The following is a 20,839-nucleotide window of genomic DNA, read 5'->3' on the forward strand; positions in this document are numbered from 1 at the left end:
ATCCTCTGTAATATAATAGGTTTGGATTGGATGACCTCTGAGGTCAATTCCAGCTTTGAATTCTATAAGTGATGTGTCCTCAGGGTATTGAATATTTAGCAATGACATCTAATTCTCTTATTAAATTGACACTCTGAGTACTTCTCCTCATTATTTTTGATTTAATGAAAGCATTAACTGAATTAAGACAAATGTTCAGAACTGAACATTGAAATAAAAACATGCCCCATGTTTTGATAGTGCTTGTTCATTCACTGTAAGATCAAGACTTACAAGTTGGAAAATAAATGTATTCTGACACATCAAAAGCTTTTTCTTTCCTCTGAAATCTTATCTGTTTGTGCTACGGACCTTGGAATTCTCATGTATGTTATCATGAATACCAATGGTAATTATGTGTTTCTCAAAAGGCCATTTACATTATCAAATAGCCTTACCCACTTTGTTCTCATATGTCATCTTAATTGAAGTGTTGGAGGAAACTCAACTGATGTTCACATGGCCAAAATCACAACTGGTTTTAGAGCAGATAGAACAGGCTACTTAAAAGTGATTTCCAAAGAATAATTCATTCAAAAGACAGTCTGACTTGGAGTTAGGAGGGGAGAGGAAGAGGGAAGAAAATTAACTACTTATCTTAAAATGCAAAAAAAAAAAATTAAAGTAAGAAAGGAGAAAGGGAAGGAAGAGAAAAGGAAGGGAGGGGAAGGGGAAGGAGGGAAGAAAAAAACAAATGTGTAAAGGGATCTCAGAGCATGGTTTCTCAGCAAATCAATACCAATTCAGAACTTCAATTACAAGATTAATACATGAGCAGTGGGCAAAATACAACATCTATAAACATCCTTAGGTATTTATTTTGTTTAAACAAGTATTCTACTTGACTACTTACTGGCATTTCAGATACAATTTGTGGAATTTTTCATATCCACTTGTGTCCATTCTGGACTCCGTAGAGAGCAATAACAGCTGGAAAGCAAGTACCTCCAAAAGTCACCGTATGTTTGATTCTGTGACTAGCATATGAATGTTCTCTTCCCTCTGTTGAAGGAGTAGGGATGACAACAGTGAAAATCTTTTCAAATGGTTCTCTCCTTCCTATTCAGTATTCTCTCTTTTGGAAACAGGCTATTGTAGGGATCAACAACAAGTCAACCCTGTTTTAAAAGTCCATCTTGGATTTAACTTGGTGAATCTTCAAGATGGAAACTGTCTTCTTCCCAATTCAGTGGAATTCTCATCAGGAAGGGATCTAAAGCTAACAGATGCCTCCTCCTTCTCCCTCCTCAATTCCCCATCTCAGCCATCAGTGACTTGAAACCTCAGTAATCCCCACACTCCTTCATAATAAAATTTGTGGAACTATAAAGGAATTCTCCCTTGGGAAGTGATCAGGGACTTCTTTCCTACTTACACTGAGAGAAGGATAAGCCAGGACACTAACAGCCTTCTACAAGAATCTTGGGTGGAAGAATTGTGGTAAGGAAGAACATATGATCCATTATAGTTATCCCATAATTGTCGTTTCAGAGAGAGCAACTAAGGGCGAGCTAGATTTACTTAGTTCTTACTTAACTCACAAAATTTTTTTAAAGACCAACTATGTCTGAATTTGAGTGCAGCAATCAAGTTTTGAAGACCACTATCAGAGCCCAGGGTCCCAGTGTTTGGCATTTAAAGCTCTTCACAACCTGACCCCTCCTCACTTTTCCAGCCTTCTTACACTTTACTCCCCACTCCCTCTCCTTAAGTAACTGATTCACTCCTATGGCTTACCTGTCGTTCCTCCCACAGGGTACTATCTCCCATCTCTGTTCCTTTGCATTAGCTGTGCCCTGTAGCTGAAATTCTATCCTTCTTCACCTTTGCCTCTTTGTTTCCATGGCTTCTTTCAATACTCATCTCAAATCCTACTTTCTACAAGAGGCTTTTCCCCAGTGACTAGTGCCTTCCCCTCGGAAATTACCTTTACTCTATGTGTATTTTGTATTCACCTAAGTATTTTTGTATATATCTCCCCTTTTATAATTCAACTTCCTTGAGGGCCAAGACTGTTTTTTGCTTTCTTTGTATCTCTAGCACTTGGCACAGTATCTGTCACATGGAAGCATTTAATCAATGCCCGTTGGCTGAATGGTTAAAACTGACAGTCCTGTAGGGTTATCATTGAGCATCTGTTCTTAGATCCCTCCCACAGGATTCTGGTAGCTGTTATCTACCAACTCACAGGACATTCTTCCTCCTTCCTCAGTGAGTTAAGTTCAATGCCTAACAGTGCTTTTCTCTTCCCCAACTCCTGTACTCAAATGAGGGAATTTCAACATACGTGTTGGGATTCCCTCAAACACCCTAACCTCCAGTTCCTCAATTTACTCATTCCCAATGACCTACTCCTCCATCCCACCACAGCTACATACAGAGCTTGGTCATACTCTTGATATTGTCATCACCTACAAATGGGGTCAGGGAGAATTAGACACAACTGAAACAACTGAACAACAATAAAAATTCCATTTCTATGCACTTGAATTCTGCCATTTCCTTTATCTGTCACAATTTGCTATCATTCCACCTCCAGCTCTTCTTTGCAACCCCAAATCCAGTTCTGCATCCTCTCTGCAACCTCCAATCCCAGCATCCCTTAGTTCTTTCCCTAGTCATCATCCTTGCACTGGCTATAGAATCCTCCCTTCTCTATCTTGACTATTTTGTGAAACAGTTCAATTTTATTTATACTGTCATCCCAAGTCCCTAGCACCCTTATCCTATTATTGATCTTACCCTGCCAAGACTCAGCCCTGAATTACTCCCATCATCCACTGCCTTCTCTCCTACACGTGTGCTACTGAACAAAGATGGAGAAAATCATGAAATTGTGCTGACAAGGTTCGTTACAAATTGATGTTACTTGATCTTAACTGGGCCTTCATTGTGTCAAGGCTATACTTCTACACCTCCCTAATTAACTCAATATCCCAGTGGCTTTTCTAAATCTTTTCAAGATTCCTCAAACCTCTCTTAGCAGAGAGGTTTACTCCATGTTTACAGAGAGTTCTACTCCATGCTCTCAGCTGAGAACTTCATCTTACATTTCCTTCCTCTTGAGGCAATACTACTAACTTGCCTCCATAGGATTTTGTCTACAATGTCATTGAATCCTCTTCACCCTGGAAGGGCACTCCCCCTTTAGAGTATGTCTTACATTAGAAATACCTACCTCCCCTGAGACATCACCTTCTGATTGGCTGGTTCCTCCCAGAACTTCCAATCTAAGGAAGAGTCTAGACCAAAGTTGTCTTCATTCCTCTCCAGGTTGTACCACTACCTCATCCCCACAGGACTTTCTCTGCCATGCCATGGCCTAATGCCTGGTACCTTCCCTGCCCTGCCCCATTTTTCAGCTCCCTTTTCTTTGTAGTCTTCCCCATTCAAATGTAAGTTCCTTGTGGGCAGGGACTATCTTTCTGCTTATATTTATATTATTATATTATCTATGTTATATTTTATACTATATCATATAATAAATTTTGTTTTATTATACCATATTATTCTGTCTATATTACTCTTAATTATACTTATATTTATATTTATAGTATATTGTCTATATTATATTATACTGTATTATATTATTCTGTCTATATTATACTTATATTCATATTATACTGTCTTTCTTTCTGCTTCTATTCCAAGCACATAGCACAGTTCCTGACACATAGTAAGCTATTAATAAATACTCATAAAATTGAAGTTACTGGTGAGGCAATTCTTAAAGTTAGAGTTGCCCAGAAAATCTCCCTCATTGGTTAGAAGGCTAAATTCCTGGATTCAAAAATTCACCCTCTCCCCCACTTACACAGAAGTTTCCTTGGCATTCCTGAACATTGTCCATAAACTAATCCCTTAGTATACATGGGCAAACAAATAATATTTGACTCTTCTATGACCTTCTGCTCTGACATCTCTTGGGAAGATCAAATGAGATTTTATATTTATATATATATATATATATATATATATATATAAAACCTTAAAGTGCTATGTAAATGATGATGATTATTATTATTATCTCTTCAGCTAAGAAAATCCATTCTCAGGGGTTTCTGGTTTCAGATTTGTACTCAGAAAGCTATGGACAAACACATATAACTCCTTCGTGCTCCTGTCTCAAGGCAGTCACTACTAGTTCCTGAGAGATGCACAGGCATCCCAGAACAGAGATCTGCTCTGTCAAGTGCTGGTCTGTCTTCTCAATAGGGAAAAGACTAATGGGCAAAAGGCCTGAAATCATCTGCCAGCTCACTTTGCTAGACCATGAAGAAGTAAAGCTTGTTTATCAAAGATCTATCCTCGTGAGACTCAGTCACTAATTTATCTTATAGGCAGCCCAATTCATTGCTCTTAAAAAAATTGGGGGGGGGGGGCATCTAGGTGGCACAGTGGATAGAGCACCGGCCCTGGAGTCAGGAGGACCTGAGTTCAAATCCGACCTCAGACACTTAACACTTACTAGCTGTGTGACCCTGGACAAGTCACTTAACCCTCATTGCCCCCCCCCAAAAAAAGGCACTCAATGGAATACCCAAACTTTCCATAAAAAGGTGTTAGCCTGACTCCAGACAAAGATTTTCAACCTGTAAGCACATCAAATTGATCATGGAGATCACTGACCCTAGAATCAGAGGAACTGAGTTGAAATCCCACCTCTTTCCTAGCTAGCCTATGATTTGATTTTATAATCCATTGTCTAGCTAGCTAGCTTCCTTACCTAAGCCAAGCTAACTAAAATGATAGCCTCACCAGGTTTAATAAGTACTTAGAAATTTTTTTCTAAATAGCCAAAGTGGAAGAAACCCTAATTAAGTACCTCATTAGAGATTTCATTAACCCTTAATCTCTTGATCACTTCTTAAAGTATTATAGAGATGGGAAAGATGGTCAAAAAGAAACAGAATTTTCCAAATATAACGTAGCTGTGTGGTCGTTAATTCTATTTGAGATATTATCTTTTTTAATTTAGTGAGGCAATTGGGGTTAAGTGACTTGCCCAGGGTCACACAGCTAGTAAGTGTTAAGTGTCTGAGGCCGGATTTGAACTCAGGTACTCCTGACTCCAGGGCCAGTGCTCTATCCACTGCATACCTAGGTGCCCCAAGATATTATTAATTTTAAGGATACAAAAAGTTAATGGAAGAAGAACCAATCTAATTAATTATTCAGTAGATAAGGAAAGGGGGACCTGGGAAAAGTATCCTTGCTTGACATTCAGGGACCAATGGAGGAAATCTGGTATATTCTAGAAGAAGATGAGGACAAGAAAGCATTGAAACAAACCATTCAGAATGAGGCAGTGGAAAGAGCACTGAACTAGGAATTCAGGAAAACTGGATTAGAGGGAGGGTTCTGTCATTAACTGGCTATGTGACTAAGTAAATCACATGACTCTGTTAGGCCTCAGTTTCCTCATTTGTCAAATAAAGATTTGTACTAAATTAGACTTAAAGTGCCTTTTGGCTCTAAGAACCTTTGAATCTCGGTTACTTGTGATAATTGGTACGAGGAATGTGAGCAAAGTGTGTGAATGCATGCTACTATCAGAACAGAAGCCCTGAATGGAACACTAACACTTCCTTCTCCCTTGGAAATTCTGGCCCAGAACCTTTATCAAACAAAAAGCAAAAGAAATGGTGGAAGGAGACCTGCCACTATTCTTTGTTGTTTCCAGAGACTCAAAAGATAGCTCAGTGGGTCAGTTCTGAGAAAGAGTCATCGAATTCTGAGGGGGAAAAGTAGCATAAAACTAAGTGAGACTCAGAGCAAGAAGGACACTGGGAAGGACAGTCTTCCTCCTCATGTTGTTTGATTTTTTCATTCTCTGAGAAAGAACAAAATGACCTGGGCAGGGACCCCCTCTGAGCCCACTCTTCCTGTTCTTACAAGGTGTTAACTAGTCGGCCAACACAGGTAAAAAAGGTGGCCCAGAGGGGGGCCGCTGCTACAGAGGAAAGCAGGAGGTGTGACAAACTTGATGTGAAAGGCCCCTCATGGAGCTGAAGAGAGATGCAATGGAGTAAAGGGGGACCCATTTACTAGAAGTGAGACTGGCAGCTGGGGAATTAAATGAGTTATTCCATATGTGTGCGTGTGCGTGTGTGTGTGTGTGTGTGTGTGTGTGTGTGTGTGTGTGAGAGAGAGAGAGAGAGAGAGAGAGAGAGAGAGAGAGAGAGAGAGAGAGAGAGAGAGAAAGAGAGACAGAACGAGAACCATGGGGAATATATTTATCTATTTCTCCCACAATGAATTAAAAATCATTAAGCCTGGAAAGTGAGGGAAATCTCAGGCTGATTTCTGTAAAGCACTAACTCAAGTGACATCATTAACCTATATCTCTGCTCTCTTTCACAACTAACCTCTGAGAAGCAGCTGTCTCTACTCAGTTCACTCCATTTCATCTCCTCTCACTAGCTTCTCAACAACCTGCAGATTGGCTTCTAACCTCATCCACACTGAAATGGTTCTCTCCAAAGTCATCGATGATGTCTTAATTGCCTGATGACCTCTTCTTAGTCCTTGTCCCTTCTTGATCTCTTTCAGACATTTGACACTGTTGACCATCCTCTCCTCCTGGATACTCTTTCTGATCTCTGAGTTTTCATGACACTGCCTTCTCTTGGTTCTCCTACCTTTTGAACAATCCTTCCCAGCCTTCTTTGGTGGCTCTTCATGGCTATACCCCAAAGCTTTGCCCTGGGCCCTCTCCTCTCTCCTTTCTCTACATTCTCTTTCGGCTACCATGGATTTAAATATCACCCCTACGCAGACAACTCCCAGATCTATCTATACAACCCTACTCTCTCTCCTGAGGTCTGATCCTATCATCACATTCCAAATTAGATGTCCCATAAAGATCTCAAATGTAACATGTTCAAAACAGAGCTCATCATCAAGAACTGTGGTGGTCTGGAGGAATTTGGATTCTCTATTAGCATCTGAGTAGCATCCCAGGAGCAGCTGAAGGCAGTGTCTGCCTTGAGAGTAAAGAACAGGGGGCAGCTAGGTGGTGCAGTGGATAAAGCACTGGCCTTGGATTCAGGAAGACCTGAGTTCAAAACCAACCTCAGACACTTGACACTTACTAGCTGTGTGACCCTGGGCAAGTCACTTAAACCTCATTGCCCCACCCAAAAAAAAAAAAGAGAGAGTAAAGAACAGATTGAGTGAGAGGAGGAAAACAGATTCAAGTTTCTACAATAATATCCTACAATGTTCCTAAAGGAAATATTTTTAAGGTTTCCAACAAAAAGATTTCTAGGAGCTGGGACTTACCCCTTTTCCATGTGGGTTCTCTAAGCTTGAGCTCAATTTCTCTTGGACTCTTTGTGTTCTTGTGGGGGAGCATATTACAGACTTTAAGGAAAATATTTTATTGACTATTCTTTTTGTTTTATTTTGTTTTTTGTTTTTTGCAGGACAATGAGGGTTAAGTGACTTGCCCAGGGTCACACAGCTAGTAAGTGTCAAGTGTCTGACGCCAGATTTGAACTCAGGTCCTCCTGAATCCAAGGCCAATGCTCTATCCACTGCACCACATAGCTGCCCTGACTATTCTTACTAAAACTCCTCAGCAAATACCTCTTTATTAAAAAAAAGAAGAAAGAAAAAGAAACAAACTAAGTCCAGCTACCTAATTAATATCACTGTTAATCAATGCAGAAGGAGGAAGGGAGAGAAGCAGACTTGTGGAGATTCTTAATCTATAGCATTAGAAAATCAGTGCCTCGGGGCTACCCCAGATCCTGAAAGGAGACATAAGAGCCACAGTCTAGACACCTGACTAATCAGAGAATGAGAGTTGGCGATAGTGACTCCAGAACACGTGTTCCATACAAATTACAAACCTGACACAGGACCAATATGAAATTGTAAGAATACTATGTGAGAGGGGGCAGCTAGGTGCCACAGTGAATAAGGCACCGGCCCTGGATTCAGGAGGACCTGAGTTCAAATGCAACCTCAAGACACTTGACACTTGCTGGCTGTGTGACTCTAGACAGGTCGCTTAACCCTCATTGCCCCATAAAAAATTTAAAATTTTTTTAAAAAAAGAATACTATGTGAATAAAATTGTACTTACTGTGTGATTTAAAATACCTAGACATCTTTCAGGGGGCTCAATCCACTCAAAGCAGAATACATTCTTGATTTATTTTGCTGACAATCTCCTCTCTCTGAAAGTAGAGCAAACAACAGGAGACCTACTCTTTGGGGTATGATCCCAACCGACAAGAACTCTCAAGTGATGCGTCAATGACAAGAACCTGAGGGGAAATTCCCTATGTCACTGTGGTATTCATAAAAGGCAAAAGAGAGAATATGGACCACAGTCAGACATGTACTCTAGACTTTAAGACAAAATTTCAGAAGATTCAAAGAATAGATAAGTACGAACCAAAACATTAAAGGAGAATAAGAGTTGAGAGAGGGACAGAAAACTCCAAAAAACAAAATTCTAATAATATAATCACAAATTATCCTTTAAGTGGAGGCATATTCAGAAATATGTTTAATGTGATTGTACATATATAAACTATATCAGATTACTTGCTGTCTTGGGGAGGGGGGAGGGAGGGGAGAGAGGGAGAAAAATTTGAAACTAGAAATCTTATAAAAACAAATGTTGATAACTTGTCTCTACATGTAACTGGAAAATAATAAAATATTTTTATAATTAAAAAATAAAATAAAATGACAAGTATAAATTTTGGAAGAAAGAACACACAACCATATAAGAAATTGCCATGAAAAGGGGGTGGAACAGCTAAGTGGCACAGTGGATAGAGCACTGGCCCCTAGAGTCAGGAGAATGTGAGTTCAAATTCAGTCTCAGATACTTACTAGCTGTGTGACCCTGGGCAAGTCACTTAACCCCAATGGAAGGAAGGAAGGAAGAAAGGAAATTGGCATGAGCCTATGAAAACAATGTTAGGAAAGCTAAAGTCCAAAATTAGCAGAGTCCTGACCAAAAAATATATATACATACATATATATACATATATATGAATGTATACACACACACACACACACACACACACACACACACACAAAGGACATTCAAAGAGGTGAGAGGGCAGGGTTCTTTAGCCATGTTCCAAGCAAAAGGAAGAGATATTTCATTTATTTGAGGTGGCACAGTGGATAGAGCACCGGCCCTGGATTCAGGAGGACCTGAGTTCAAATCCAGCCTCAGACACTTAACACTGTGGTCCTGGGCAAGTCACTTAACCCCAATTCCCTCACCCCCACCCCAAAAAAAAGTTGACTAAAAAGAAAGAGAGAGAGAAAGAGAGGGAGGGAGGGAGGAAGGAAGGGAGAAAGGGAGAGAGAGAGAGAGAGAGAGAGAGAGAGAGAGAGAGAGAGAGAGAGAGAGAGAGAGAGAGAGAGGAAGGAAGAAACAGAAACAAAGAAAAAAAGAAAAAGAAAAGCCACATCCACATGAAGTCAAGGCCCTTTCTAGTTGACGTGTGTCTGAAAGTCATACAAGGCACCATATCTTGTCCTGTTAACCAAATACAATTTCATACAAAGACCAAGGGGACTTTGCCTGTATTCAAGCTAAGTGCCACTGTGTCCTTACTGTGTTAGGACAAAGTGAACCTCCTTTTGTTAACTGTTCAATGACTTTAGAATGCCTCACTTTATCCCAGTGTCTAACCTGAACTAAAATGGTATTGGCATGAAACCCACCCCTAACACAAATCATTTCAAACTAACAGCATTACTTTCAGGGGAGATTACTAGATCTTTAAATAATAATATTGATAGCTAAAATTTATTTTTGTTTGTAAAACATTTTATATTTGATTCTCACAACAGCCTTATTAGGTAGGTGCTATTATTAAGCACTTTTTACTGATCAAGAAATAGAGGCTGAAATGTTAAGTGACCCACCCAAAGTCACACAGGGAATAAGGACCTAAGTCAGGATTCCAACTCGGATCTTCTTGACTCGAAATTCAGTGTTCTATAAGTATTTGATAGAGTTTCTCATGACATCTTTGTGAAATGATCAGCATAAGCTGAGTGATCATACAGATCACTTTCGTATTTTTAAATATCCCTAGGATACTCAGGCCACACAGCCATATCATAACACTTTTACCCCTTCTCTGTGTACTATCTGTCCATCTTTTCCCCAAAAGGATCTCTCCCATCCACTGGAGATCTTCCTCTTAGTCTCTCAGTATGTGAGAGGCTACTAATATGCCATTTAATCTGTCCCTTTGCTGTCTTTCATTCTCCCTACTGGCCCAGCTCACCTCCTTTCCTAATAGAACATATCCTTGGCAACACACATTTTTTGCCACTTCTTCCACTTAAGTCATTGTTAGCAGCTTATTGTAGCCTGCTTATGCCGATCATGCATCCTCACATTCCCCTTTGGGTTGTTTATCATTTTAATTCTTTTATCATGACTGTGTTCCATGATTCATAGTTATATAGCATCACCAGAAGAATATGGGTATTACAGAAAGGGGCTGCTATAATGGGTGGGATCAACAAAAGCACTATATAATTTCCCAAAAGTGATTCTCCTGTTGTTCATTTTCAGGCCCTGGCCACCATCCATGGGAAGCACTTGTCCAAATAGAGAATATTGCTTTTGTGAAATTGAAAAGTTCAGCCTGATAGGGCAATGGATGGAGCCCTAAGTTTGGAGTCAGAAGACCTGAATTCAAATCTACAATCAGATATTCACTGTGGGATCCCGGGCAAGTATTTAACCTCTGTCTGCCTCGGTTCAGTCAGCTATAAATGGGTAAATTAGTGCCTACCACATATACTGCAAATGAAATGATATTTGTAAAGCATTTAGCATAGTGTCTGGTAAATGGCTTGTTTCCTTCCTCCTCTCTCCCTCACTTTTCCTCCTTCTCCTTCTCCTTCTTCTTCTCAGGGCAATAAGGGTTAAGTGACTTGCCCAGAGTCACACAGATAGTAAGTGTCAAGTGCCTGAGGCCAGATTTGAACTCAGGTCCTCCTGAATCCAAGGCTGGTGCTTCATCCACTGTGCCACCTAGCTGCCCCCCAACATGTCCCCCTCTCCCAAAGACAAAGGTCTATCTTTTTTTAATAGTGTCACTCAGCTGTCCTAAAATCTAATGCAAACTTTTGTTGTTGTTGTCAGTCATATACAATATTTCATGACCCCATTTGGGGTTTTCTTAGCAAAGATACTACAGTGTTTTGCCATTCCCTTCTCCAGTTCATTTCACAAATGAGTAAACTGAGGCAAACAGGGTCAAGTGACTCACACAGCTACCAAGTGTCTTGAGCCAGATTTGAACTCAGGAAGCTGAGTCTTCTCGACTTCAGGAATGGCACTCTATCCACTGTGTCCCTAGCAGCCCCAGTGTAATCTTAAACTGATTTAATAGAAACAGTGTCCAGAAAAGAAATGGTTAAATTCTTACTACTTAGGCCACTAGTTAATGCTCTCTTCTAGGTATCTCATTTTAAGGGAGACATTTGCAAATTAAAGTGTGCCCAGAGAAGATGTAACCAGGATTATGAATGCCCTGGAGATTATGTCATATAAAGAATGCTCAAAGCAACTGAGGCATCTTAGATTAAGAAAAAAAGACTTACAGGGGCAGCTAGGTGGCGCAGTGGATAGAGCACCAGCCCTGGAGTCAGGAGTACCTGAGTTCAAATCTGGCCTCAGACACTTAACACACTAGCTGTGTGACCCTGGGCAAATCACTTAACCCCCATTGCCTCACTAAAAAAAAAAAAAAAAAAAGACTTAACAAGAGGGGCGAAAGCTACCATTGAGTATAAAAAGGAATGTGTCGGGCAGCTAGGTGGTGCAGTAGATAAAGCACCGGCCCTGGATTCAGGAGTACCTGAGTTCAAATCCGGCCTCAGACACTTGACACTTATTAGCTGTGTGACCCTGGACAAATCACTTAACCCTCATTGCCCTGCAAAAAAAAAGAAAAAGAAAAAAAAGGAATGTGTCATGTAGATGAAAGAATGAATTATCATAGGCCTCTTAACAGGAAGGGACAGATTCCACCTTCCCCTCAGGTAAAAGTATGGCCTGGACCAACAGAGATTTCATAGGTTTTGAGTTTTCCCTAATGTCCTGAGCCAAGGAAATATCATATGCCTTTAAGATGGAAGTGGGACCTGGAGAGACAAAGAGAAGACAATTAACCTTAAAGGAGGAGAGAAGGGGTAGGGTGGGATGGTTCACCTTTCTCCATCTGTGATAGCAGCTGCAGAAGAGAGGATGGACAATGACTGAGAATAGTTTTTTTTCTTTTTTTTTTCCTTTTTTTTTTAGTGAGGCAATTGGGGTTAAGTGACTTGCCCAGGGTCACACAGCTAGTAAGTGTTAAGTGTCTGAGGCCAGATTTGAATTCAGGTCCTCCTGACTCCAGGGCCGGTGCTCTATCCACTGCGCCACCTAGCTGCCCCTGAGAATAGTTTTAACAGCAGCTACACCAAAGGCATCCACTAGGATGAGGTTACCCACCTCCAGCGCCCATGAGGACACTGAGTGAAAAAAATGGCAGCAGGCAGAAAAGTATAAAAACTGATCTTTCCCATTGTAAATTTGCTCATGTGGTTGAAGCCTGGTAAAGACAGATGGTTTTCAGGGAATATGGAAAAACTAAGCATCTTTCTCCCTATCCCCTGGCCCTACTTTTGCTGGGGGTGACTGGGCCTCATTTCTGAGTTCTTTCATTTACTCTGCTATAAATTATAATTTTGGTTTTATTCCTCAAAAGTATCTGTGGTCAGCCTGGGTATGTGTGTTTCCTGAGCCCTCTTGTTCAAATGCTGAGCATTCAGTGGGACAGCTCTGGTCATTTTAAGCACACAAAGAAAGAATTCCTCCTTTTCACTGGGAAACTTCTTTTCTAACTCTAGGCTAGAGCCTCCAATCTCTGGTCCACTGTTAGAGAATCTCTAATTGGGGGCATACCTGATAAGCCACTCATCCAATATTTTCACTAGTTAGGAACTCTCCAGAGTAGAATTTCTAAGGGGGAATTCATGACTTCTCACTCCCAAAGAGGCTGACTTTCTTCATAGACCCATTGATGGGTCCCAGAGGTGGTTTGGAAAGAAGAGTGAAAAGTGTTGAGAATTCAGGATTACTTCCACCCTAAACCTTGTTATACAGCGACGCCTAGTGTCAGAAATGAAAAAATTCTTAAGCACTTATCAGGTGCCCAGCACTGAGTTAAAGCTGAGAGATACAAATAAAAAAAAGCAAATATAGTTTCTTTCCTCAAGATATTTACATTCTAATGGAAAATAACACACAAAGAGGAATTTTGATCCTTCGGTGAGCAGGGCCACTAGGGAGTAGATTACCATACCCTTCCAGGAATTACGGTAGTATTGATTTAATCATCGTTTTAGAACTAGAATAGTTGCCCTTCCAATGAGGTTGTAAAGGTGACTTGGGAGTAGAGAATGAAGGGAAGCATGGCTGAGAGACCTGCCTGAAAGGCTGGGGCCAGGTGTGACAATCAGCAATCATGGATCACTCCTTCCCAGAGTGGAATTTCTGAAGATGAAAGAACTAGACAAAAATTGAATCATGCCAAGAGCCAAAAGTGGGATCAACAGAGGAAAATTAAAAGGAGACCAATGTCTGCTCGATAACAAAAAAGAGTTTTGTGACCATCAGAGCCGCTCAGAAATAGAATGGGAACAGCTAGATGGAGCAGTGGATAGAGCACCGGCCCTGGAGTCAAGAGTACCTGAGTTCAAATCCAGCTTAGGACACTTAACACTTACTAGCTGTGTGACCCTGGGCAAGTCACTTAACCCCAACTGCCTCACTAAAAAAAAAAAAAAAAGAAGAAAGAAGGAAGAAGGAAGAAGAAGGAGAAGGAGAAGAAGAATGGACTGACTAGAGAGGGACAGGATCCTCACCACCCAAGTATCCAAGCCAAGACTGCATGACTGTATGTAAAGGGATATTGTATACTTTGGATTTCCAAACCAGGCAGGAGGTTGTACTAGATGACTTCAAAGCTCTCTTCCAACTCTGAGATCCTGATTCTCTGAGTCACCTGAAACTGAACACAATATTGCATCTGTGATGAAATAATGAGATTCAGCAGATACTCAAAGACCCACCTGGAGATTAATCTAGACTGATTGAATCAAGTGAGAGTGATTAACTGCTGATCAGTCTACTTCAAGTTAATTGGATTGTAATCACACCTTAAGAACACCTTCAGAACCAATGGATTTGGAGGATGCCAACCAATCAGCTTGAAGCAGTGTGTAAGGACCGCCTCTGTTCCAGACCTATAAAAAGCTTCCACACTCAGTTTGCTGGAGAGAGTTCATGATTGAAGCAGGCTTGTGGCAGAGGACTTGAGGAAGAACCAGACCAGGCTGGAACTCTAGGCTAAAAAGGCTTTTTTCTTAACTTTCTGAACTCCATGGGAATATCTGTATGCTTTAATAAATGTTTAATGCCCAAGGACTGGTGCTAAAGCCTCTAATTTAAGGCGACCACAATTTAGATTTTAAACATCACACATCCATATCTTAAACCTGTGAAGGGAAGAAAATGGAATAAATGACCTTACCAGGAATGCCACATTTTCTGCCCAAGCTTTGGACCCTACAAGGTTGACAGGCTCCTGGGGCATCAGTATGCGTAGCCCTTAGCCATAGAAACCCACAGGAAAATAGAAGGAGCACCATAACTGATTATTGTTCTTAGTTCATTGCCTAATTGCATTAAAGCCTACTTTTGGTAACTGAGAAATGCCACTTAAATCAGCATTAAAAAGCAAGAGTAGGGGCAGCTAGGTGGTGCAGTGGATAAAGTGCTGGCCCTGGATTCAGGAGAACCTGAGTTCAAATCCAGCCTCAGACACTTGACACTTACTAGCTGTGTGACCTTGGGCAAGTCACTTAACCCTCATTGCCCTGCCCCAAAAAACACTAAATTTTTTTTAAAAAAGGAAGAGTAAATCCTGCCACAAGGTAGGTTCTTAAAGATCTGACTGACTTCTCATTCAGTCCTTTGCCTAGTGCCATTACATCCTAGGTGGGTCCTTGTGAATAGGGGGGATGCTAGAGAGTTATATCTATGTATGTATGTGTGTGTGCATACACACACATACACAATATTACATATATAAATTTATTTTATGTTATATATATATATATGCAACATTTTGTGTGTATATTTGTCCTTCATTTTTCTTTTTTGTTTGTTTGGTTTTTGTTTTTGTTTTTTTTGGTGGGGCAATGAGGGTTAAGTGACTTTCCCAGGGTCACATCACTGGTAAGTGTCAAGTGTCTGAGGCTGGATTTGAACTCAGGTCCTCCTGAATCCAGGGCCAGTGCTTTATCCACTTCGCCACCTCGCTGCCCCCTTGTCCTTCATTTTTGAAGAGGACCAATGACATCAGAGTGCTAGCTTAACTCCTGGGTGAGTTGGATTTAAGTAAGCAGAGTTATACAAAGTCATCAGCCTCACTCTCTCTTCCAGAGTCATTGAAATCCAGGGGCAAGACAAAAGTCAAGATGACTGGTGATACTCAGGATGCAGTAGATGGCCTTGGTGTCTTCCACGTCTAACCAAGCTCAAAGCACTCCACATCTCTCCACAAGGCCTGCTTCAGTTGCTTTCATGGCCATTGGAACAAATTATTCTCATCCACCCATACACCAAAGGAACTCTTCATGCGCTTCAGATAGATCCCACCCCAACTTACCAACAGGTTTGTGGACCATTGGTTAGCCTCAACATGGTTTAACCCATCTACCTAAACGGTGTACCAGGATCGTAGCTGCTCAGTGCTCTATAGCTTCTTGGAGCCACAAATAAGAGTTGATAGCCAAGTAGACACAAAAGGTAGAAGGGTAGCTAGGTGGCACAGTGGATAAAGCACCAGCCCTGGATTCAGGAGGACCTGAGTTCAAATTTGGCCTCAGACACTTGACACTTACTATCTGTGTGACCCTGGGCAAGTCACTTAACCCTCATTGCCCCACCGGAAAAAAAAAAAGAACAAAAAAACAAAAAAACATTTCTAGTGACATGGAATTCATGAATTAGCCAGAAATCATTTGGGGCAGCTAGGTGGCACAGTGGATAGAGCACCAGCCCTGGAGTCAGGAGGACCTGAGTTCAAATCCAGCCTCAGACACTTAACACTTACTAGCTGTGTGACCCTGGGCAAGTCATTTAACCCTAATTGCCTCACCCCCCCCCAAAAAAAAAGGTGGAAGAACAGCCCTGAAAAGGGCTCATCAAGCCCTCAAACCAGAGGTACTAGTCTTCTTTGAACAACCGTAATATATACATATATACACATATACATACATATGTATATATGGTTAAACATATATATATACATAATTTTAAACATATATAACACATTATATATACACATATATATTTATATATACACAATGTTAAACATCTATATCCTTGTTGCTGTTATTCATTAAAAGAGGTATTGCTAATTGCCTCATCCACTCAATTTCACCAAATCTTGGCCTTGAACTTGGGACCAGCGTGGATCTGCCAATAACAGATCTCTAAGGTCCCTTCCATGTCTTAACATTCTATGAGTGGGACTATGAGTTTTGATGATTTCAATATTACTTTTCTTTTAAACATCCTAAGACCATACGTGCTTTGTAAAGTCACAGCACATTCTTGAATCTTATTAGGCTGGTGGTCAATGATTATTCCCGGATTTGTTTTCACTTAAATTGCAGCAAATGGTTTCCACATTTTTTTTTTTCCTGAAAGAAAAAAAAAAATCCTTCAGAAAGTCTACAAAAGCAACTGCCACTAGGCGTCACTGTCCCCTAAGGTTTGGGGGCTAGTCCTAGGCCATTAATTACTCTAAACTAAAGACAAGGACAAGTGAATCCAGAACTTATTTTTGCCTTGTTTGGGTCCAAAGAGGGAGCCCGAAAGCAAAATTTCTCATTTCCTCCTTGGCCCCAAATTAAGGAGCTCATACCAAAGTTTGAGAAATCAGACCGCAGAGACAGATTCAGTTCATAAAGAACAAAAAAAAATTTTTTTTTTAAATCTAATTTCCCCAGGCAAAAAAAAAAAAGTAAAATCGCAAGTGAGGTCTCAGGCCAAACTCTGTCTGAATAGGAATGTCCTATGTGGCATGCCCGACAAATCGTCATCCTGACTCTATTTGAAGACTTCCTGTGAGGGGGAATCCACCACTTCCCAATTATTTCACTATTTGGGTGGCTCCACTTGTTAGGAAAGTTTTCCTTCAAAACTAAATCTGCCTTTCTGCAGCCTCTTCCCATTAATCCTCCTTATGTCCTCTGGAGCCAAGCAAAACAAATCTAATCCATCTTCTGCAAGACAGCATAAAGTAACAAACACAATGTCTGCCTTCCTTTTCTGTGGAAAATTAAACTGGAGTCCCTACCTTTCAAGAGCACTATTACAAAAGGCTCTGTGCACTAATATACTGTTGGCAAGCTTATGCACTTTCCAATCGTTCTGGAGGGCAATTTGGAATCACGATTTTTTAAGAGAGTAAAGGGCAGCTTGGTGGCACAGTGGATAGAGCACCGGCCCTTGAGTCAGGAGTATCTGAGTTCAAATCTGGCCTCAGACACTTAACACTTACTAGCTGTGTGACCCTGGGCAAGTCACTTCACCCCAATTGCCTCACTAAAAAAAAAAAGAAAAAAAAAAGAGAGAGTAAAAAATGTCCATCCCTTTGGCCTAGAAGCCCACTACTGGGCACATACCCCAAGGAGGTCAAAAACCAAAAGAAAGGTCCTTGATATACCCAAAAGTTCATAGGAGTTTTTGTGTTTTGTTTGGGGCGGGGGGGGGGGGAACGACAAAAGTAATGAGAACAAAAAATAAATGCCCATAAATTAGGAAATGGCTAAATGATGTATGGTATGTGAATATATTGGAGCTGTTATTGATGATGGCCCTATGTAAGGCCTAGTTGGGATGATCACTCCTCTTTTTAACTGCTAATGGCCAATTTCCTTATTAATTTTCACCGGGTTCTAAGATCATCAAGGAGTATGTTCCGGTATTTCCTTAAAAATTAATAGAAATGCACAATACCTTTCACTGACTAAATAATTAGTTGTGATCGCCAACTCCAGTTAGAAAAAGAAAACAGAGAAACTTCTATCCCATAAGCTTTCTTTCCTCCTTCTCAAACCCTAGCCTAAGAGGAATCCTAAGCAGCCAGGTGGAACAGTGGTTAGTATGCTAGGCTTCAAGGTCAGGATGATCTGAGTTCAAAGCTGGCCTCAGACAGTTATTAGTTGTGCTGACTTGGAGTCAGGAAAACTCCTCTTCCCATGTTTAAATCCAGCCTCAGACATTTAGTAGCTGTGTGACTCTGGGCAAGTCACTTTACCCTCTTTGCCTCAGTCTCCTCATCTGTAAAATGAGCTGGAAAAGGATATGGCAAACCACTCCAGTATCTTTGCCAAAAACCCCAAATGGGGTCAAGAGGAGTGGGACACAACTAAACAAACAGCAACAAAAAGGATCTATGAAAAAGATCAGGGGCAGCTAGGTGGCGCAGTGGATAGAGCACCGGCCCTGGATTCAGGAGTACCTGAGTTCAAATCCAGCCTCAGACACTTAACACTTAACTAGCTGTGTGACCCTGGGCAAGTCACTTAACCCCAATTGCCTCACAAGGAAGGAAGGAAGGAAGAAAAAGATCACAACCAGATTATTTTTAACCCTCTATTTTTCCTATTGATGAGAGCACCACCATACTCCCAATAACCCAGGCTCACAACCTAGGTGTCACCCTCTATTCCTCATTCTCTCTCCTGACCACATCTAATCTATTGCCAAATCCTATTGATCCTCCCTTTCTAACAGCTCTCCTGTAAACCTCCTCCTCTCCTCTAACACGGACACTTACAGTGGTTCAAGCTCTTATCATCTCATACCTGGTATTACGATAGCTTCCTACTTGGTCTTCCTGCCTCTGCGTCTCTCCACACCGATCTATCCTCCCCAGGATCAAATATAATATCTTCTGGTGGTCAGAGTCCTTCATAACCTAGCTCTCTTTCCAGTCTTCTTACCCATTAATCACACCCATATACTCTATAATGAGTACCACATGAGACTGGCCTCCTTGCTGTTCCTAAAACAAGACGCTGTATCTCCCAACTCCAGACATTTTCACTAGCCGCCCAATGTGCCTGGCACTCCCTCCTTCCTCACTGCTAAGTCCTATCCTCCCTGACTTCCTTCAAATACAAGCCAAAAATCCAGCTTCCTACAAGAAGCCTTTCCTAATCTCTCTTAAGGCTAGTGCCTTCCCTCTGTTGATTATCTCCAATTTACGTGTGATTGTTTGCATGTCACTCCCCACATTAGACTGCAAGATCCTTAAAAACAGAGACTGTCTGGGCAGCTAGGTGGCACAGTGGATAAAGCACCAGCCCTGGATTCAGGAGGACCTGAGTTCAAATCTGTCCTCAGACACTTGACACTTACTGTGTGACCCTGGGCAAGTCACTTAACCCTCATTGCCCTGCAAAAAACAAACAAACAAAAAAAACAGAGACTATCTTTTGCCTTATTTGAATCCCCAACACTTAGCACAGTCCCTGGCACAGAAGAGATGTTAAATAAATATTTGTCACCTTAATGACTGTCAACTCTAACTGCTGACTTCTCAACTCTGGACACAATCTCATTATTTATCTCTCTCGGAATGGTAGTCAAAGTCTGTCAAGAATTCTTTTCAGGATACTTTCTCTACAGCATTAAAAATCAACTAAGTGGGGCAGCTAGGTGGCGCAGTGGATAGAGCACGGGCCCTGGAGTTAGGAGTACCTGAGTTCAAATCTGACCTCAGACACTTAACACTTACTAGCTGTGTGACCCTGGGCAAGTCACTTAACCCCAATTACCTCACTAAAAAAAAAAAAAGAAAAAAGAAATCAACTAAGTGCTCTCAGAAAATATTTCACTCATTTTTTGTTTTTAATTAATTATTTTTAATTTTAATTTATAAAAATTTCTTTTCTCCACACACCCCCATTAAAAAAAAGAAAGAAAGAAAGAAAAACAACCTTGTAACAAATTTGCAAGTCAAATAAAAAAATTCTCACATTGGTCATGTCCAAAAATATAAATGTCTCATTCTGCAGTCTGAATTTATCACCTCTCAGGAGGTGGGCAGCATGCTTCATTATCAGCTTTCTGAAATCATGATTGGTCACTGCATAGGTCAAAATTCTTATGACTTTAAAATTTTTTTCTCTTTACAATGTTGTTATTATTTTATGTTAGTTTTCTTATACATGACAGTTAACTTCCTTGGTCTCTCAAGAAAGAACTTCTTTTAGTCATTTCACAGTCTCTCTCCAACCAGGGAAGTTTGTAGTCTCTAGAAGGGTGGTTAAACTGCCAAGCATCTCTTCCTTCTTAAAGATATAATAACAAGGTTATTGTAGCTGGAATTAAAAATCTAAAAAGCCATAAGAAATGAAAAAAATTCAAAGAAGTATGGGACAACTTTTATGAACCAGTGTACAGTGAAATTAGCAAAATTAGAGAAAACAATATATACAATGACTATAATAATGTAAATGAAAAGAATGAAATTGAACTGTGTGATTATAATGAACAAACTTGACCCCAGAGAAAAGAAGAAAAAATAAAGTTCTCTCCTTCTTTGTAGAGATGAGAAATATAAAAAAAAAGTATTTGCTAGGCATTATGCAAGAAATACAAAGACAAAAATGAAATAGTTCCTGTCCTCAACAAGCTAACATTGTGTGGGGGAGGACATATACATGTACA

At 40.6% G+C, this 20,839-nt stretch overlaps 1 pseudogene; it reads left to right on the forward strand.

Annotated features, from left to right (window-relative positions):
• The window catches only part of LOC122739330, an 81,286-nt pseudogene extending 75,235 nt beyond the window's left edge, over positions 1-6,051 (forward strand).
• Positions 6,052-20,839: the final 14,788 nt, after the last annotated feature.

This window comes from Dromiciops gliroides, chromosome 2 (genome assembly GCF_019393635.1).
Source record: "Dromiciops gliroides isolate mDroGli1 chromosome 2, mDroGli1.pri, whole genome shotgun sequence".
NCBI classification, from domain to species: Eukaryota; Metazoa; Chordata; class Mammalia; order Microbiotheria; family Microbiotheriidae; genus Dromiciops; species Dromiciops gliroides.